The sequence below is a fragment of the Lepidothrix coronata genome, unplaced genomic scaffold (genome assembly GCF_001604755.1).
Source record: "Lepidothrix coronata isolate B3197 unplaced genomic scaffold, Lepidothrix_coronata-1.0 Scaffold142, whole genome shotgun sequence".
In the NCBI taxonomy this organism is placed as follows: Eukaryota; Metazoa; Chordata; class Aves; order Passeriformes; family Pipridae; genus Lepidothrix; species Lepidothrix coronata.
This window is the reverse complement of record NW_016690322.1, coordinates 1,119,380-1,139,495: the sequence shown is the minus strand read 5'-3', so window position 1 is coordinate 1,139,495 and position 20,116 is coordinate 1,119,380. Positions and strand designations below refer to the sequence as shown.

General features: G+C 37.8%; 1 protein-coding gene across 2 annotated transcripts in view; it reads left to right on the top strand.

The window, feature by feature from the left end:
* Positions 1 to 20,116, top strand: part of NLGN1 (neuroligin 1) — a 384,404-nt gene that overhangs the window by 10,311 nt on the left and 353,977 nt on the right. The window contains exon 1 of one of the 2 annotated variants that reach the window (XM_017827783.1): positions 14,451 to 14,535. The exons of the other annotated variant lie outside the window; for it this stretch is intronic. The gene's annotated coding sequence lies outside the window, so the exon portion shown is untranslated. Of the gene's footprint in view, positions 1 to 14,450; positions 14,536 to 20,116 lie in introns of those variants that run through there. 2 annotated transcript variants of the gene reach the window in all.

Genomic DNA, 20,116 nt, shown 5'->3' with positions numbered 1-20,116 from the left:
TTGCAAGTTCAGATCCCAAAAGGTTGTCAGAAATGGACCAAACAACCCAGAACAACTGAAAGACACTCCTTAGTGTGTTTTTAATGTGATTGATTTCATGTTTTTGGTCTTTGATTCAGTCTTTGCTTTCTATTTGTTTCAAAGACCAAACACAAACAAACAATTCGTTATGATTTAGCTGTTTGCCTGAAGGACATTTGGATTGGAAATTCCAATAAAAAGTCTTCAGTTTTGTGTCAGGTCAAGTACAGTGTTCTTAAAGCACCATTTGAAACTGTCATACACATTGCACTTTCTCAAAGGCTTTTGCAAATATGTTTTCTAAGCGAGGCTATTTATCCAAGAACCTTCTCTCAGCCAAGCATTCAGAAAGCAGTAGCTGTTGTTTGCGTCTCGGAGGAAATTATTTATTACTAAGGCAAAATGACTCTGCACTAATGCACTTCCCTGTGCAGGGTGATATATTAAAATCTGAAGGATTTTGAAAAAAATGAGGGTGGAGTAACTGGGCAGCAGAATGGTACTTGAAATCCAGTCTGTGTAATTGTAAACTGACACACCTTGGTGGAAATGCTCGATACTTAACAGATACTTAACTTGTGGGTTTTCCGGAGGAAGATCTCTAAAGAGGTTGTGACTTGTTCCTTAAATTAGGGTGGTTCACCCTAATTTAGACAGCGCTGGGAATCATTTGTTATACCTACAACCAAAACAAGGCAGAGTGATTAAGCTTGTCTGAGGCTTAGCCCAAAGTCCATTGAAATCCGTGGAAAACTTCCCATTGATGTCAGTGGTCTTTGGATCACTTTTCAGTAGTTCTGGCAGTGCTACATTTCCATTAAATAATGACCTAATGATGAAAAACTCTGCATCTCTGTCCGTAGTATTCCTGTTAAGAAACTTGTTCATTGCTTCCCTTTAAAAAGATATCAAGGAAAATTATATGCTCCGTTGTTTATCTAGATCGGGAAGGAACCTTCTGATCAACAACACAGTTGCAAAGCTCACACACACTGTTGTCAAGGGGCAAAGTGGACAGGCTTTGTCCAGTGATATGAATGAATATAGGTGACCACGTGATAGCTGAAGCATTTAGATTAAACAAAAGAAATACCTGGAATTTGCCACATACAGGGGTCATCAAATCAAAATTTCAGGCCAGATTTTATTTCTTTTTTTTTTTTTTTTTTTAAGGCTGGATGATTTTATGACCGTTAATAATATTTGTAGCTCCAGTATGCAAACCAAGATAAGAATAATCAAATCTCATGCTTCAGGGCATAAGCTAATCACCTGCTGGGTTTGGCATAATTGGTTTAGTGCATTGTACTAGGAAGGGAGGTTCACTTTCTCTGAAACTTAGCCACCCTCAGTGAAAGCATTTAAAAGGCCAGAGTTTCCTGATCCCCTTTGACAGCCCTTTTGTCCATACAGTGATGTGTAACTAGGGCCAGAGAACATTAATGTTAGAACCTCATTTTTTGATTTCCTGATTTAAAGCAGTTAGTATGACTTGCTGCATTTTATGTCACAGAGACTACATATGCATTTAAGGGTTCCTTGATGTTTTTTGCTGGTGGAAAAGATGCCAAATGATGTAAGAAACAGACTTGGTGATAAATTGCTGAATAGTGTGTGCAGACACAGACACACACATATTAATTCATGTGTTAAATTACAAAATAATCAATTTATCTATCTGCCCTGGTATCTGGACACAGATAATTGCTTTGATACTTATGAATAACTCGGAAATGTTTACAATGCTTTGCAGGCCCCAAATTAGACAAGTAATAAGTTATAATAGCTATTTGATTAACTCCTTGGCAGTAGAAGTTGGATTTACCTGATATGGGCCTGTTTCTGGCAGTGGATTCACCAGAAACCACCTGCTCGAGAGGATTAATTCTGTAATTGAATCTCTGCTGATGTTAGTGAATGTGTTTTGTTTCCTTAGCCCAGTTTGTCATGGATTCTGGCATGTGGGTATGGAGCAGGGGAGCGTAAACATTTTTCCCTTCCAATCCTTTCAATGAAAGCTGACCATGTCTGCAGCCTGTGCTCTCTAGTGAACAAAGAACACGTTGAGACTAGTGTCTTGTTAAAGAGTAGAGTCCCATGCCCTTCAGCAAAATCAGATATAAAGCAACAGACAATGAGCTACCCTAACCAGAGTTCTCTGGGATGCTCAAAAAACCCTTAAATGATAAGATTCAATTCCATTGATTTTAGAGTAATTTCTGTTGAACTCTATTTGGTTTTTATTGTTAAATTAGATTTGGGGTTTCCCAGACAATGCAATATGTTCTTTGAAGGCAGTTTGCCCTGCAGCTCCACCAATACATTGGATGACAAACTTATATTACGTTGGTTTATGCTCTAACACTTTGATAGGTGACAGCTTTAGCTGCTACCAGTACTACACTTTAGCTGGACCTTCCCTTCTAGCAATTTGCTATGAGCACCAACCATGTTTTTACCAATAGAAACAAGTTTCAACTAAAAATTTGAGGCTGTAGTTTTCTCCTGGTTTTCAGGATTAAGAGTAAGTGGCTAAAACTTGATGTATTCATATCATTTATCCTAAAGATCAGGAGAGAGGCAGCAAGTGATACAGGAGTTCTAAGCCTCCTGAAAGCCTGATGCAGGGCAGTTTCCTTGAAAGCCTCAGGCAGCCCTGCATCATAACATATCATTCAACATGCTCTGGAGCTAATGGTAGATCTGGAGCCTCCTTAGTGCCTCAGCTGAACCTGCAATAAATTGATACTTGTCATTGGCAGGGCGTTTGAGCTCAAACAATCACAGAACTAAGGTTAAAACTTGTCTTGCAGGTTTTCTTCCTTTTGCATACAAGTCAGGATGCTGGCTGATACAGGAATAAGAAAGAAAATATTATTTATTAAGAAAACAACAACAAAAACACAAGCAAGTTCATGGTCCGTGTGAAGTCCTTGGATGCAGGCCTGCAGGAAAACCTCTAACACTGATGAAATATATGCAGAAGGTTTTTTTTTTTTCCAGATGAACACTTTTAATAATACATTTTCATAATTTCCGCACTGTGGTAATCATTTTATTGCTTTTCTTTATCTGTACCTATTACTGTTCATGGAGTAGCTGCTCAGTTCTGATAACCTAGTGGAAATGCATTCCAAGTGTAACTCAACATTTGCAGAATTTCATGAAATTCTCTGAATTTCTATTTCAAAGTACACTGGCACAGTCTACTATGGCTGTTAATAGACATTTTTAGGTTTAGTATTTTGATCTGGAAAGAGTTATTTCATTTCCTGGTGATTTATATGTTTCTTTTCTAAAAGAATTTAGGGGTTTCAAAGTTATCAGTCCATAATTAAGATTTTACAATTAACCCATCACTGTAGTAGCACAATATTGGCCTATGGGATTACAGAGAAAAGCCCTGGATAAAACAATTGGCCTTGCAGAGCCAGACCCAACTGCACAGGCAAGATTTTGCTCAGCATTTCAGCATGAGAAGTTGTTAGCTGATTATACATAAATAACTCTTGAAAGGGAAACCGACCCAGCACAGGAATGTGTTTATCTGTAGGCGTGCTTGCACTGGTTCTTATCCAAATTTTGTCTTTATTCAGTCAACCAGTCCTTTAAACAGGGCCTTTAGTTTCAAAACTGAGGCTTGGTTTGTACCCTCTTGAGGTGCAGCAGTCACAAAAGAAGGTATTGGAAATGTGTGGAAGTGATAAACATGATCCCCACTGGTCATCACTGATATATTCAGTTGCGCCCTGGGCCCTGTCTTGTGTTGAAATGAATTCTTTGTGTGCATTTTCAGAAGTGAAATACTTTAAAAGTAAGTATAAATTATAAAAATAAGCTTCCACTTGAGCCTGCAGCAGGATGTTAATGATGGTAACGGTAGTTTCTTTCCTATAAGACTCAAAATAAAGTGTTTTCTTGAGCTGGCTGTTCTCAGAATATCTTTTTATAAAGCCTTTTGGTCTCTGCTCAAGAGCTCTCTGTTGCCTTAGAGATACTCTTGTATATTGTGTACATGAAATAAACCTAAAGAACTGCCCAGGGATTCTGCCACAGTCTGTAAAAAACCACTCATGTCCCACCACAAATGGCTCCAGCTCCTGAAGGTTTGCCAGGCTGATCTTACTAGGCTACGTTGTAGATAAATGGAAGCATTTGTTGTATACTTTGGAGAAATTAAGAAATTAAGTAGTTATTGTGATCCAAAGGTGAATTGATGGAGATTTGTGGTCTACAGATTTTATTTTTTTCCCCCCCTCAGGTTACATTTGCTTTGATTGGGTGGTAGAAATTATTTTGTACTTTTCTGTATTTTGTTACCTTGGATATAAATTTTTCATAGTTCATACAACCACAGAAATATCCAAAGAATAAAGACATAATCTATATATGCTACTGCCGTGATGATGGAAATAATTTGTCATTTTTCTTAATTTTGTTGTTTCCACTAGAACTGCTTTTAAGAAAAAAACCCACCCCTGTAATTTGTGAATAAAACCCTGCTACATTCTCTATCTGTGCAGCTTCACTGACTCTAATGGCACTGCACAAACACACATAAAAGCCACACAGTTCTCACACTTATTTTAGCAGTACTCTGGTGCTTTTTCAGACTACCAGACATGATTGTGTATCTTTATTGTCATGATTTGAGGATTGAAGCTCACATTAATACCCACCTTTCACCCTTAACACCTGACAGTGCTCCACAGCAGAGCACAGATTTTCTTACATTCACATTTTTTAGGTGTGAAAACTAAGTTGCAGGGAGACAGAGAAACTGCTGAAAGTCCCAGAGAGGATGTTATCTGGTGTCCCAAAGAACGTATCTACATACAGGGACGCATTAAATATGGCATTAACTTCTCAACCCACGCTCAGTTCAACGCAAGGCAGCTTCAGTCCAAACTGTGCCTTTTCAATAAATTAAAAGTGAAGTTGGGAAAAATACACATTTAAAGTTTTGACTTTGGCAGGAAAGCCTTGCATTCACACAGAGTTCCCCCATAAAGTATAAGCAGCAGAAATTTTGTAGAAAGAGTAATATAAATATTCTTTCCTCCTTAAAAATTTTTCTTTAGTGTTCTCCCAAGAGATAATGATTTGTGTAAGATTTCTATGACCATATTGCTAATAATTTTAAGAATCTCAAACATTTATTAAAAATCTTCCATTGATTAAATATGGAATAAAGCTTTTTTTTTAATCAGCTATGAAAAAGGTGTTAAATCTTCCAGTGAAATTACAATAGGACGTGATTCTACCAGGCATCATATCCCCAATCCTTGTATTTTCAGTAAATAAAGAAATTTTTACTATTTTCTAGAAGGCTCTGTTTAGTTTTGTAAGAAACTCTTTCTGATGTATAAAGGATTCATTGCTTATAAATATTTAAGGACTGTTTCAGCATAGGCACTTGATTCAATGGAAACACAAAGCTTTTGGCACATAATTAGTGAAGTTGTAGTCCAGGTTAGAGAAGTAGTACATGAGAGTCTAAGTATTGAACAGACAAAGCCAATCTGATTCTAATGTAAGCAGCTGCTGTAGTTCTTCCAGGAAGAATCTGTTCTTTGTTTCTCTCTGGTCTTGCATGTGTTTCTGGCTCTTTTATTCTTTTGAGTAAACAGAGTATATGAGAATCTGATTCTCCAAGTGCACATGTATAATTTAATTTTTACAAAAAATTTCCCTCTTCCTGGCTCAAAGTTAAATGTATGCATGTATGCAGAATCAAAGCTTTAGATTACAATCAGAAAGCGTAAGTAGGAGTTGGGATCTGGAATGAGTTTTAATCTACTCCTTTTATTTGACCTCACATTTATTTTTAAGCACAAAAACCTTTTGCACTTCAAGCAGGCTTGTACTGGAGATATGCAGCTCCTCCATTATTTCTGACTGGCCTTATTTAACTCTAAATAAACAACTAGAAATTGGAATAAAAATAGTGATATATATAAATGTACAATCTTTGCATCCCACAGACAACACTACATACATTCTTTGTTGATTTCTGAAGGGAACTAGACCTCTAGCTCTTTTCACACTCCACTATGGAACTAACATGTCAGAGGTTTATTCAGTGTACCATGCCTCTCAAAACAGCCCATTAACTTGAGTGCTGGTTGCATTGGAATTTCTCATCCTAGACAAAGTGGTAATAGCTATTAAAAATGTTGTTGGGCCTAAGAAACACTTTTCCAAAGAGAAAAACACAGAAATCTGTTTGTCCCCTCATGTGAAGCTCTCCCTCTTGGAGTGATTCTGCAAGCCAACTGAGTTGACCCACCAACTATTTCTCTGCTTCAAAGTGAATTTCTAGAATGATAAATCTGTGCTAGTAACCTGTACAGATACGGAGTTTGTCCCTACAGAGATGTGACTTTAATCTGCCATTGAGAAGATATTTGCAGCCAGCTTTTGTGCAGTAGACTATTGATAGTGCCTCTTCCTCTATGCTTAGGATCCCAAGTAAGTGAGGGAAACTACAGAATTTCAGTGGTCTGGCTTAGACCTCTCTGAGATGGCAAAAAAACTGCACAGTGGGTGGTGTTTTCATGTATGTTGCAAATGCTACAGAGAAAAATAAATCACCTCAGATACTGAGATACGTATAAGTTTCAGTCTGAAACATGGACAGACTTCCAAAACTGCAGTAAAGAGCTGTCCTTTGTATTTGAAGATGTCAAGCTCCTGGAAACTTGTGTGAGCTGTGGTTGTCTGGCATCAGTTACATTATGACTGCTTCCAGACTTATCATATTTGGATAGTGTGATTGAAGCTTTAACACAGTATGCTCTGTACAACATGACAGTACCTTGGGCAGAACATGACAGATTTTAGCAAACAGATTAAAGGAAAGTTGAAGTGGTGATATTTCTGCTCTTTTCTATTATTTTTGTGCGTGCAGTCTCATACTGTTGCAACACATATGGAAATATGTTGCATAACATAATCTCTAGTGCAGAAATGAAAAGCAAGAAAATGAGTGGAGATGATTCTTTTCATCAAATGGAAATTGCTGAAAGATCTGCTGTTGATGATGGTCTAATCACTTTGTACTCTGTCCAATCAATAGTGTTGAAAAGGAACATAAATTTTGATTCAGTTTAAAAAGCATTAGTTTTACAAGTGACTGAAAAAAACCCCACATCCAGTGTACTTGGCTTGGTAAACTAAACTTCCCACTGAATGTCTTTGAATGTTGCTGTGTTTTTCAGACTTAGTTTGGAAGTGGTGTCAGAAATCCATATAAACAGAAGAAATTTGTAGTTACGGAGTTTATACCTCTAAGTCTGGGTGGTGTAAATGCTTAATATTTCAGGTGGGACTTGGTGGCAAACTTGCAATCAGGGCTGGCTGTGTGGACACTGTGTGTATCTTCTGACACTGCAGTATTTCTCTTCCTTAGCCACCCAATAAGAGCTGTGCAAACCATCTGGTGCAGTGTTCGTTGGAGACCTACTACATTGGTCCACCACAGGAAGATAAATCAAGGTCAATATATCCACTGTATTCTTCACTGGAAGGTTTTGGTCCAGAGGAGCATTTTGATTTTAATATCTTTGCTATCCAGGAATTGAACTCCCCCCTAGAAACCTAGTTCATTTAATCATGGAATCATCAGGGGAGAAAGAGAAAAGCTAATGATGAGGAGGTGATGCTGTTGCCCATACAGTGATATCCAGGACCACTTGACGTGCCCCAGGATGTCCAAGACATTCTCCTCGTGCTAGTAGGAGTGACGAAGAGTCTATGGAGGGCCACCCACCTCTGGAGTGGGAGCTGAGGGCTGGCTGGGCTGGCCCACAGCAGCTAATACAGCACTACACACCTCTGCCTGGGCAATAGAGTCCTCTCCTGTTCCCAGTGCTATTGCCAGGGAAGAACTCTAATGTATATTACAAACCATTATAGGCAGCTGTAACCACAAACAGATGTAAAATATCTTTGCAATTTCTATTTCACAAAATAACTTTGTAAAGATTTGCACTGGTGCTAGGAGCCATTGTGAGGGTTATGTCTTTGAAACACAAATTTCATCCTACTGCTGGGTATAACCAAGAGCAAGACAGTGGAATTTAATATCAGGCCACCAAAAAACTATGTCTCTACAATGTCAAGGCTGCAAACAGAGAAATCATCCACTTACAATTTGTGGTTGAAACATGGCTATCACTATAATGGAAAATGGTCAGGCATAAACCAGATCATTTACTCATATCCCCAAGCACTTATTAATGTTAACACTATCATTCATTATTTGCCTTTTCTGTATTTAATCTCTGACCTAAAGGTAAAGTGCTCTATAATCAGAAAGTAGGTTTTTTACCTGTCTAATCCCAGCTGGTGTTTCTGAATCTACTTATACTCAATTTATAATATTTAGGTAATATTTTTTACTCATTAACAGCATAATTCTACAAACGTGTTATAATTATTAATGGCCAATTAAAGCAGATTAGGAATTTTCAAACTGAAAGGTATTAAAATAATTTATTAATATGAATATTAGATAAAATTTACCATTTCAGTCAACACTTAATTCACCTCACTACCTGATGATATTTATTTAGAGAATTTCCACTGCCCCCAAAAAACCCCTAAAGAAATAAAAGTTAACTTTGGCAGGTGGGATACTCCAAGAAATTAATAAAGTGTTTTGGGTGACATGTACTTTTGATAGCTCTGTTTTAGCAATTTTCCTTAACTGCAACAAATGTTTTTTGCTAGTCCTGTGTAGAGGTTTGAGGTATGATGGATAACACATCGAGAATAATTAGACCATACGATGCTGTAAATCCCAACTGGAACAATGCATCTCTCCCATTAGTTGTTTCTCCTGCAAAGGGCAGTGCACAATGATGGAGCAGAGCCATTCATTTTAGATACATTCCATTTGCAAGTAATCTTTCATGTGAAAGGAAAACAAGATGTATGATAGTTTACATGTCAATTAAACCATGCTAGGAATGAAAGAGCAGTTTCAGAAGCCTGAAAACAAAGTTCTTCAGATGAAGAATTAGCTCTTGGCTAGAGACTAATACCTGTGCAAAAATCAACAGTGGCCTCATTACGAACTTACCTTCCTTGGATTTTGGCATTTAACAATGAAAATGAATGGGAAGGACTTGTCTTATAATAAGCGTGGGTTGGGACATCTGAACTGTCCCAGCAAGAGCATCTGAACTTTCCCAGTGCAGTGAAAGAAAACTTCAAAGGAAGTTATTATTCTCTCAGTTCAGTTGGTGGATTGGCTGATTGGGTTGGGGTTTTTTGAAGGATTAGCTCCCTGCTGTGGCAAATAAGTATTGAAATGCTGGAAATGCTGATTTCCAGAAAGACTGATCAGAATGAAAGCTGCTTTTCCTTTCTATTAATCTGATTCCCACGTGTCACTAGAATGTAGAAGGTGGGAAATTCAGGGAGGAATCTGCATTATGATAGGAGTGCCCTTTGACCCCCTTGTGATATCATCTCCTTTGTTGGATTGTGAAGTTTTTCATGCTGGAATGTCAATCAGCTGTCTGAGATTCACAGGCCTTTAAAATAATTGAAGTGGATGAAAATACACCGATTAGGACGATATTATAGAATTGAAGGATATATTCACAAGTAGAAAGTTCTTTACTTTTAGCTGCTGTTTCAAGTCTCTTGAAAGCCACTATTCTACTCTTCCTGCCCAAAGAAATAACTTTCTATAAGCTTCTCCAGGTTTTTGCCTTTAGCCACAAGGACACGCATGCTGCATTTTCCAGTGCTGGTGCCATGCCAATAAACTAATAACGCAGTGTTCTTCTTAATGAGGTGGCAGTTTTCCTGCCTCTGAAAATTAAGAATGTCAGTCTGCAGCAACTTGGCATGAGGTAGCTCTGCTCATATCACTCTCTTCCAGTAGCAGTGAGAACAAAGTGTGGTTATTATCCATAAGCCCAGATCGAACTTCAAGTTCTATATGTAATATATCTCCAGCTCATCCCCTAATCAGCAGTCTACCTACAGAGGTGAGAAAGGCCTTCCCATAAGTATTTCTACTCATTATCACACAACTGGCAGGCAGGAATGGGAAGGACTAGACAAGACATAAAATGTTAATCACCTCCCCACCGCAGCTTGTAGATATTTGAATAATATACATTTTATTGTGTAAGCAAAATGAAAGAGAACAACTTATGAATGTGAAAAATGAAATCAACCTTTACTTAGAAGAATTACTTGCACTTCTGGACTAACAAGTGTCAGAAAAAGCAGGATGCTGCACAATGCAGTGTAACTGTGCCAATAATTTTACATGGAGCTGGAGTGCTCTCTCTGACAACACAGCCCTCGAGTAAGGACTGCAAATGCTGTGGCAAGTGAAAAAACCCAAACTTGTTATTTTAAAAAAAACATGGGGTCAGAAAAGTGACTGCAAGAAATGGTAGTAGATCTATGTCGTGTGTTTTCAGTCTTTCTGCTGACTCTTGTGGAAAAATAAGTATGTGCTATTCTTTACACCAGTTATCATTGCAGAGCTAACACATCTCTGGGAAGGAATGGGCTGATTTCTGACCTGGCTGTATTAATTAAGTCCCAAATGTAGACTATTTATTATAGATGATGACGCATAGACCATAAACAGCTCAACTTGATGTTCAGATCTCAGGCAGAATTTTAGAGGTAGAAACAAGAAAACCTTGTAAGCCAAGTAAATCTCATCAGGACTCACAACAATGAACATTGAACTCACTGACACCACTCATAGACTCATTTTTCATCGTATAATTGCATTTTAACACAAATTTCTTTTGGTCCTTGTTCTTGAAGTCCTCTTTTTTCATCTATAAAACAGATGCACTTTGGTCCATGGGTAAACCAGCTCAGCACAATAAAGACATTAATACTTCTGTAACCATTCTTTGCTAACATACCCCCACCTGCCTAAGTACTAACAGAGAGGAGAGAAACTTCCCATTCAACAATTATGTTGCATATTTTTCTTTTCCTTCCTCCTCCCATGCTGACACCTCCATTTTTTTCCTGGCTGTTCAAAGAACTCCAAGTTGAGAAAATGTTTTAAGGATGTGGGACTATTTCTGAGGACACTAAGAAATTACTTTGAGATTAAAAATGTGCATTTACAGTTTTCTCCTCTGATAAGGTTTAACTTCAAAGCAATTTCCTGTCCTGTTAAGGGCTGCTTTAATTTTAACAGATGGCACCGTTTTTCATCATTGAAATCATAAACCCTTATGTAATTTACTTACATATAATTTGTATTTACTCCTTGCAGGTTCTTAATTTTTTGAATGTAATAGCTCTCAGTGGATTCTGCCATGTAGGTCTGTACTGTGCCAAATATTCAGCATTGATTTTTATATTGACTTATATCAATTGTGCTATTAGTGTAAAATGGATGGGAAACACATCGAATATATCATTCTGAATGTTTTCATTCTTCAATCTGATACTAATAATTCAGAATGTATTTAACAGAGAATAGGCATTTAAATCTCTGCCAGGAATTGAACGTATATTTACCACAGGCCCTTTTGACTATCTTGGTTATGTGTTGGCTTATTCACTGTAATTTTTCCTTTCTGTTCCTGTGCCATGTGTATTCCCTCCTTTTAGCCTGTCCAAAGCACTGCTAGAAGAGTCTGTCCTACTCAACCCCATGATTCATCAAAAAAAAATCACTCAAGGTCCCAGCTGATGTACTTGAAAATCTCAAATGATTCCTATTCTCTCTTGTTCTACCAATCACCTTCTGCTCTAGAAAAGAACCCATGCTTCTCACAGCAAACTTATTCTACACCGATGCAGGAAGTCTACTAGAAATTGCAGCCCTCCTGTGAGGCAGATGGAAAATTTTGTGACAATTTCAGTTACACTTAAAATGGCGGCTTTGGATTAATTAAATATGAAGATGAAATTCTCACTGAAATAATAATGTCTCTGTTTTTATTTTCAACTTAACTTGGATTGTGTTTGCACTAGCTTTGTATTTACAGATCAGCTGTGTCAACTACACTCTGTGTTTTCCTGCTTACCTACCCTACTCCTTGCTGATAAGAAACAGTTTCCAAGTGTATATTTCATTGCTCAAAGGCAAGCTGAAGCTTGCCCTAAACTTCATCCCTATGGAGCAAACCTTTCCAGGTGTCTCCCCTTACTATTATTTTTCTCTGGTTCAAAGGTGCGTGGCTTTTGTAATTTCTGTGCTCTGCTTGTTCTATATAGTTCTGTGTTCATCTCTCTCCTACCATTTCCATGTTTTTTCTCAAAATGTAGTCAGGCCAGAAATCTTTCCTTCTCAGTTGAATGTGCCAGTAATCACTCCTCATTCAACATGTTCTGACTGTCATTCTGTGTTTTCTCTCATGTTGGTTCTTCTTGTCTCCTTCTGCATTCAGGCACTTCGTGACAGCAGGTTACATTATTCCGTATTGGTAAAACACCATGTGAATATATAAACTTATATACATGATTTTTAAGAATCACACAGAGCTGAAGAAATGGTATTTAAATATTCTTTGGGATTGATTTCAGTTTGGCATGTGTTGACTTGTTCTGAAATTGCAAATGTGTTTTTTTAAGTTGATTGATTCTTGAGTTGTTCAGATGGTGTATATCTGACATAGAACAGTACAAGGCAAAGTGAAGCTGATGAGTATTTGGGACAGAGAGGTGTAAAAATAATTGGCTGTATAGATGACACAAGTAAATGATATTATGCCAGTTGGTTTTGGTTTACTTGTGAGGTTACAGCTCTACATGAGCAAGCTTCTTCAGAGCATTCCTGTACTTTTGCTCTTAAGCATATCTTTGATATTGATTTTAGGGGTGCTTTGTCTGCATCTTTTTTATTTAATGATATTATAATATTTTTTCACGGTGGATAGCTGTTAAGCTAATAAGTATGTTGCAGTTAAATGGACATTGTAATATTTCTGTAGAATTTCTTTGTACTTTTTTCCTCATAGATAATGTCAAGGAAAGCTTTCAAGCCATTTTTAATGACTAAGCCTTTGTGTATTTATTGTGTGTGTTCCCACCCGCTTTTCTGACGGGACTTCACATTAGTAGCTTTTTCTTACCTTCTGTGGTCATGCCCCAAAATCAAAGATAATAATGATGGTAAAGTCCATCCTGATTGTCACTCAGTAGTTGTATTTTCTTGGTTTTTTTTTTTTTTTTTTGGTGTTAGCTATGATAGAAGAACCAGGCCAACTCTGCCGATTATTTAAGTGCTAATTTTCAGTTAACTTTCAAAAATAAGGAGGCTGGTAATCAGGTTATATTTTCTATTTGTAAATAGTAGTATACTTATAAATTATAGTATTATATTTATGTGTTGTGGCATTGTCTGATTTATGGTTAAAGCAACTTTCCATCATGCGTACATTTCCTGACTGGTTTGTTTCCTGATGTGCAGTCACATAGCACAGTGTACAGCCAGAGTATTTACTTTTTTGACAGGGTAATACAGAACATTTTCTAACTTATCTCCAAAAAATCTCATAGAGATCTGACAAGATAATAGCTTTTGCCTGCTTCCTGTGCCTTTTCCTCCTTAGTTATTCAGTCTCTTATCTGGTGCTGTGAGCTCCTTAGCTAAGTGTTACTTGATTGTTTAATAACTAAGGTGCTTTTCATAATGCCTATCATGCTGCCAGAAACCATGCTGTTTATTTCATTCATGTTCTGATCAATCGGGTATTAAGTAATTACTATTTTGGGCAATCTCCAAAGGCTCTTTGCCTCTGCAGTACCCTCCATTACAAAGATGCTGTATTCTGGCACTCAGTTGTGTTGAGGTGTGTTGTAACTAATTACTGGAGAGCAGTAACAAATAAATTCCTTGGTCCACAGGACCCAGGTTGTAGGGATTGCCAGCAATGCTGAACCATGTGTATGAAAGTGCTCTGTAAATCTGGAGAATGATTTCGCTTTTTCTTATGCTGAATATGGTATAATTCTGTTTAAAATATTTAGTTTGGTGCCCCAGGCCAAACATCCTCGCCAGGCATGTCGTTAGAGGCTATCGAAATGGCCAAGCACTCATTAGGGGTGGAGAGCACTTACTCTGCACCTGCAGAACAGCAACTGGTTCTGTTTCCTCTGTATAGAGCCGAATTCACTCTCGCCAAATCAAGCTCTACAAACCACACCAGCCTGAAGTAAGGGGGGAAGATCAAGGGATTTGCTTGAAAATTGCTCTGCTGCTCTGGGCCCAAATGTGAATATAAACCCAGCTTTTGTATCTATATCTCTGCTGTCTTTTCTTACCTCTTTCTTTGTGTTACTCATAGGAAAGACAGATCTTACAGAGAGGTGGCTTTGTGATCACAAGCATGTTAACTGTGGTTTGCTTGTTGGTTGGTTATGAGGAGCTCCCATGATAGAAGTGGCTCTGAGGGAGTTTTATATCTTGTCTTCCAGTGTTTGCTGTTCTTCTGCCTGTTGTGAAAGAGCTGGAAGAAAAAGCCCTTTTAATTACACCCAGTCCTCAGTCATGATACATTGCAGGAGGTAACTGTATTGACAAACTTTTTTAGAAATATTTGTCCTGCAAAGAAGAAGTAGCAATAATAGGAAGTTATCAGTTGAGACTACTGGAAAGGTGACCAGGCTATGACTTTAGTGGCAGTGAATGTGCCTGCAGCTACACAGAGACAGATTGAGTGTCCAGAGAAGGGCAACAGAGGTGGTGAAGGGTCTGGAGCATAAGTTTTCAGAAAAGCAACTGAGGGAACTGGAGAGTTTAATCTGGAGAAGAGGAGGCTCAGGGGAGAATTTACTGCTCTCCACAACTACCTGAAAGGCGACTGTGGGAAGGTGGGGGTCGGTTTTTCCTACCAAGAAACATGCAACAGAACAAGAGGAAATGACCTCAAACTGTGCCAGGAGAGGTTTAGATGGGATGTTAGGAGAAATTTCTTCACTGAAAGGGTTGTCAAGAACTGGAAGAGGCTGCCCAGGGAAGTGATGGAGTCACCATCCCTGGAGGGATTTAAAAGATGTGTGGATGTGGCACCTGGGGACATGGTTTAGTGATGGGCTTAGCAGTGCTGGGTTAGCAGTTGGATTTGTTGATCTTAAAAGTCTTTTCCAACCTAAACTTTTCTATGATTTATATTAACAATTGAAATTAAAAAGGATATTAAAAACCAAGCTCCAAAGTCTGCATCTCCCTAACAGGATAACAATAGAAATCTTAATGGAGTTGGAAAATACTTTGAATTTATTTCTTTAGAGAGGAATCTAGTGATCTTTCAGGCAGTTCACAAGACAAGCTGCTAAGAAAAGAATAACAGGGAGTGATTTACATTATCACAAAATTCAATCTTGAAGCCAGTAATTTTGGTGTCAACCTACAATTACAGGCAATCACTTCCACTCCGCTGGTTGCTCTAGTCTGTCACTGTTTACAGTGTGTACTTGCCCGATGCTCAGCATTGTGCTGAGCTGATTGTGCTTTTGTTGAGATTAATCAGCTGTGTTATATTTTTTTATGATATAATGTGGCTTCTGTGAAAAGTTATAGGCGGATGAAAATGTTTCTGTTTAAAAGAGGAAAGTGGCTTTTTCAATCCTTCTCCTGCTCTCTGCTTGCTAAGTAGCCTTACAGAGACTGTGTGTGTCAGCTGGTGATCTGAGAAGGTTAGAAGGGTTTCTTGCTGATGGAGGTGTGATAGCCACATAAAATCCTGTCAGCATGTTCTATCTGGTTTGCAAATTTCTGGAAGAATTTTTGAGAAATGCTGCCATAGGGCTGGAGCCCCCAGACCACCTTGGAGAAGGATTTCTAGCTGATGTAGGTGCTGGTATGTGCTGCAGAGCCACCTGCACCCACCACAGCTGGAGCAGCTGCTGGCTTTGCTCTGGGGAGCAAATGGAAACTGCTGCCTTCCCGACAGGAGAGGGGATCACAGTGGTTCTTGGAGGAGAGGCAAAGCACATGGCACATGTCAGACTTCAGACTGGAGAGAGCATGTTATAGGATCAGTCCTGTTTCTGTGTATAAGCACCACACTTCTCAGTGAATCTTTTAAAATGCTCTTTTATCGAAGGTAATTCTGTCTTCAGTCTTTAGTTGTACATGTTTGGAGATATGAAAAAAGAAAAAAGTGCAGGTTTTAGGCTTTTCAGTGAAACAGCTTACAGACAATATTGAAGTTTTTGATAATTACTGAGAGTTCTTCTGTGTGGCACTTTTGATCATTATATTTTCATAAGGATTTCTAGCTTTCTCAGGAACACAGACCTTTGTGAATTCTTGTTGTTACAGCTCTGTGTTTAAAAAAAAGAAATTAAGCTTTTACATAAGTTTTATGTAAATTCTTCTCATTAGGCAAAATGTGGTGTTTGATTCATTTAGCCCATCTACTTGTGTGATACAGCAGTCACTTCATTAAACATCTAGATGGGAATAAACAGAAAGCAAGCTGTCTTGCAAAAACAAGATCCCATGTAATGTGTTAAACTTTATTAATCATTCCAGTTTTCCATATTAAAAGATGATTAGCTCTCATAGCATAAAAATTATGGCATTTAAAAAACTGAAAGCGTTTTTATAGCAGGCACACACAGAGATACACACACACTTAATTCTCACACAATGACTAAACTCCTGTAATATGTCAGCTGATATTTTCACATAATTTCCTTTTTCTTAAATAAAGTCTCATCTTTCTTACCCAAAACTGCAACTCATAAGTTATGCAGTGCAGCACTGTGAAAATAAGACCACACATCATAAATTTAGGCTGAAGAAAGATAATCTTGTGGTCAAGGAACAGCACTCCTTAGGCAGCTATATCTATGTAGAAATTTGGGGGAGGGAGAGCATACAGGCAGCCTATGGGGGGTTTTGCATCATGTCACTGTTGGGAATGATGAGGTCAGCACACTCCAGGTAGTAGCTCCTCAAAAAAATAAGAGTTTCAGCTCTTTCAGTGTCAGACATGGTTGTGATTAGTTTTGGTTTTTTCACAATCACTTTGCTTGATTGGTCCACGATTTAGTGCAGAGAGATGTGTTTCTGTCTCTAGGAATATTACTACTCTCAGAGTTGGTGTTCCTTATTCCAGCCCAAAAATCTTATGAGTCTTTGGCTGCCTTGTGACAAAGGAGTGGGGACAATGTAAGGTCAGGGAAATTCAGCCTTTGAGACAAAAATAATGTGCAAAACAGGTGAAACAAAGGCATTGCAACTAATCCATCGTGAAGCACATAAGATGACATTATTTTGTGATTTGCATGTGATGCTGCCCCTGTAGCCATTTCTGAACAACTTTGTGGTGTGATGCACACCATGTTGATGAACTTTAATACCTTTTCTGGTATTTCAAAGCTGAAAACGCGTTCCAGTTCACTCTTCTAAATCATACATAAGGCTCTTCCTTATTTTGCATTTAAGGCTGGTGTGTGTATGTACATATATGTGCATGTGTGTGTGTATGAATGAAGCTCTAAGGGTGATCATGATGGTCATGCACTTGGCCAAGATGCATTCTGCATGGCTGTTACTTAGACATATATTCTCAGGTATTGACAAGTTGTTATTTACTAGAAGTGCTTACTGGTTTAGTGAGCACTTTTGCTTTGATCTTGATCCTGTCGCCATTGAGGGGTTGTTCCCAAGTGGATGAATAATGTTCTGTAAGTATCTGTGGTTTGATGCAAAGCAGTTGTTGTACAGTGAAGGGTGAGAGAATCCAGGCCCCTGGGACTCAGGTGTTACTGGGAAGAGGTGAAGCAGCAAAGATAAAAGGAGCTTTCTGTATTATATCATTTTTAAAAAGGGTATCTTTATTCTTCACCTACACAGACCCTGTCCAGGCTGTTGTGTTATTGCTGCTTAATTCTAGGAAAAATTCATCCTTGCATTTCTGCTGCTTAGTTTTGGTGGGTTTTGTTTGTACGTTTGTTTGTTTGTTTGTTTTTTGGGTGGGAAGAAGGAAATGGAATTAGGGAGAGATAAAGAAGGCCTCCTATGTATGTAATTATATATGTACATGTATATTTATATATGTAATTACATTATTAAAATAGAAGGTGAGGTTTTTCTTCTATCTTTACCACAGAAAAAAACAGTTTGCAACTCTTCTTAAATGCAGGCCTGACTTGAAAGGGAGCATCCAGTACAGGACTTCATCTAATCAGGACATGGAATAACAAGAAGCCTGAAAAATCATCTCCCAAAACAGTATCAAATTATCTTTCTTTTTATCTCTGTAATGCCATTCAGCTCTTCAGTGCTGTTCCAGTGGATAGACTGTTTTTGGCTGCAAATGTAGGCAGCTGTTGGCTTGCGATACCAGACTCTTGCCAAAATTATCAGTTTGGTGGCTCGATGAGCATTGATATTCATCCTCAACTCTTTTAAAGGCATAAAGATGTGTACTGTAATGCAAAAAATAAAGATATCTTCCCTAACTAATGGAAATTGCACTAAAAATCAGAACTCTTAACAAGGTTGGGTTAGTTTCTCTGTTCAGGCCTTTGAACATTTTGTGCTTTTACCACAAAATTAGCAGAAATGTCATAGTCCAGCAAACAGCTGTCTTGTCACCCTTGGTTTAAGCAAAAGTAGCACGTCGACACAGTAACTATAGAGGAAATACAGTGTCACAGAATATAATATATACTAAATGTTTGGTTATCTTGTTATGAGAGTCTTCTTTGGCAAGAAGGTGTGCCAGAGGCATGAGTGTGTTCAGCTGAATGAAATTTGCTTTTAATAAGCTTTAAATTCTTTTGAAATTAGATGTAGCCACACTTTAGGTAGAAACTTCCCTTCTTGCTTGGATTACCTGCCCTCCAGTTAAAAAATGAGTTATTTTTTGCAAAACAAAGCAAAAAGCCTTTTGGGTATTGCAAAGCCAGAGCACATAGACCCTTTGGGTGGATTCTGAGATTTTTATATGTGCACAGTTGGAAATGGTGCACAATATATTAATGAATAGGAGCCAGGTAGCTTGAGTGGCACATCCATGCCAGATGGAGCTCCATAAGATAAATGGAGCTGATAGAGCATAAAGCTCTTGTAGCTGCACAGTGACTTGTGTATGCTTACGGTGTCTCATGTCATATTAAAGATTACATAAACATGATCAAATTCAAAATTGTAGCTGGATGTAAGCATGACACTAAATTAACTGGTTAAAACAGTCTTTGAAAAAACAAACATATGGTAGTTCTCAGTCACAGTAACTTGTGACCTTACACTTTATAGAAGTCAAACATTTGATCTTTTTGATGTGCAATTTTAACAAGACAACTCAAGACAATTGTTCACTCCTATTTTTTCTTCTCATTCATATAAAAACTGCTAATAAATTAAAAAAGGAATCACTCAGTTTGCCAATGTAAAAAATCTTATAATTTGTCTTTGCTGTCATGTAGCCATCATTATCATTTATTATTTATATGAGGGATGAAATAGCTCAGCTTACCTTAAATTGGCTGGCAACAGAAACTCTGCTTCTGGAGATAAACAGAGAGTATGGTAACAGAAATGAGTAAATAGTGGATTTTCTTTTCATTCTTCAGTTTCTATTTTATTACAGAATCTATTTTTCCTTCATTTTATTAAACAATTGTGACAAATTACTAAAAGAACATGCCTGTATTATTATTTAATTTAAAAAAAAGAAATAGCTTTCCAGTGGTACCCTTGAATTAGTACGTTTTAAAAACTTGGCACATTCTAGGTCTCCAACAATTTAAGCTCATTCATTCTTCTTTTTTTCTACCTTACAAACAGAATGAGACAAGTCAATACTGGTGTGAAATAACACAAAGAAATGAAAATGGTGTTCAATAGCACTGCCTGATATTTTCTTATTTTGGGTCACTACCAAACACATGGCCATGCTTTTTGGGAATGCTGTACCAACATACAGCAGTGTCCTTGTTCAAATTTGTTGGGATGCTATTCCACTTGTGTTGTAGCAATGTAGCAACCTCATTTAGTTTTATGTTTGTTCTCATCATTCCTGACTTCTCCATGGCTACATATCCATGGTTTTATCTGTGGTCCTTCAGTATTTTTAAGATGCGTTCTCATCCATCTAATATTTCTTGGTGAGCCTTAATTAAGAACTTT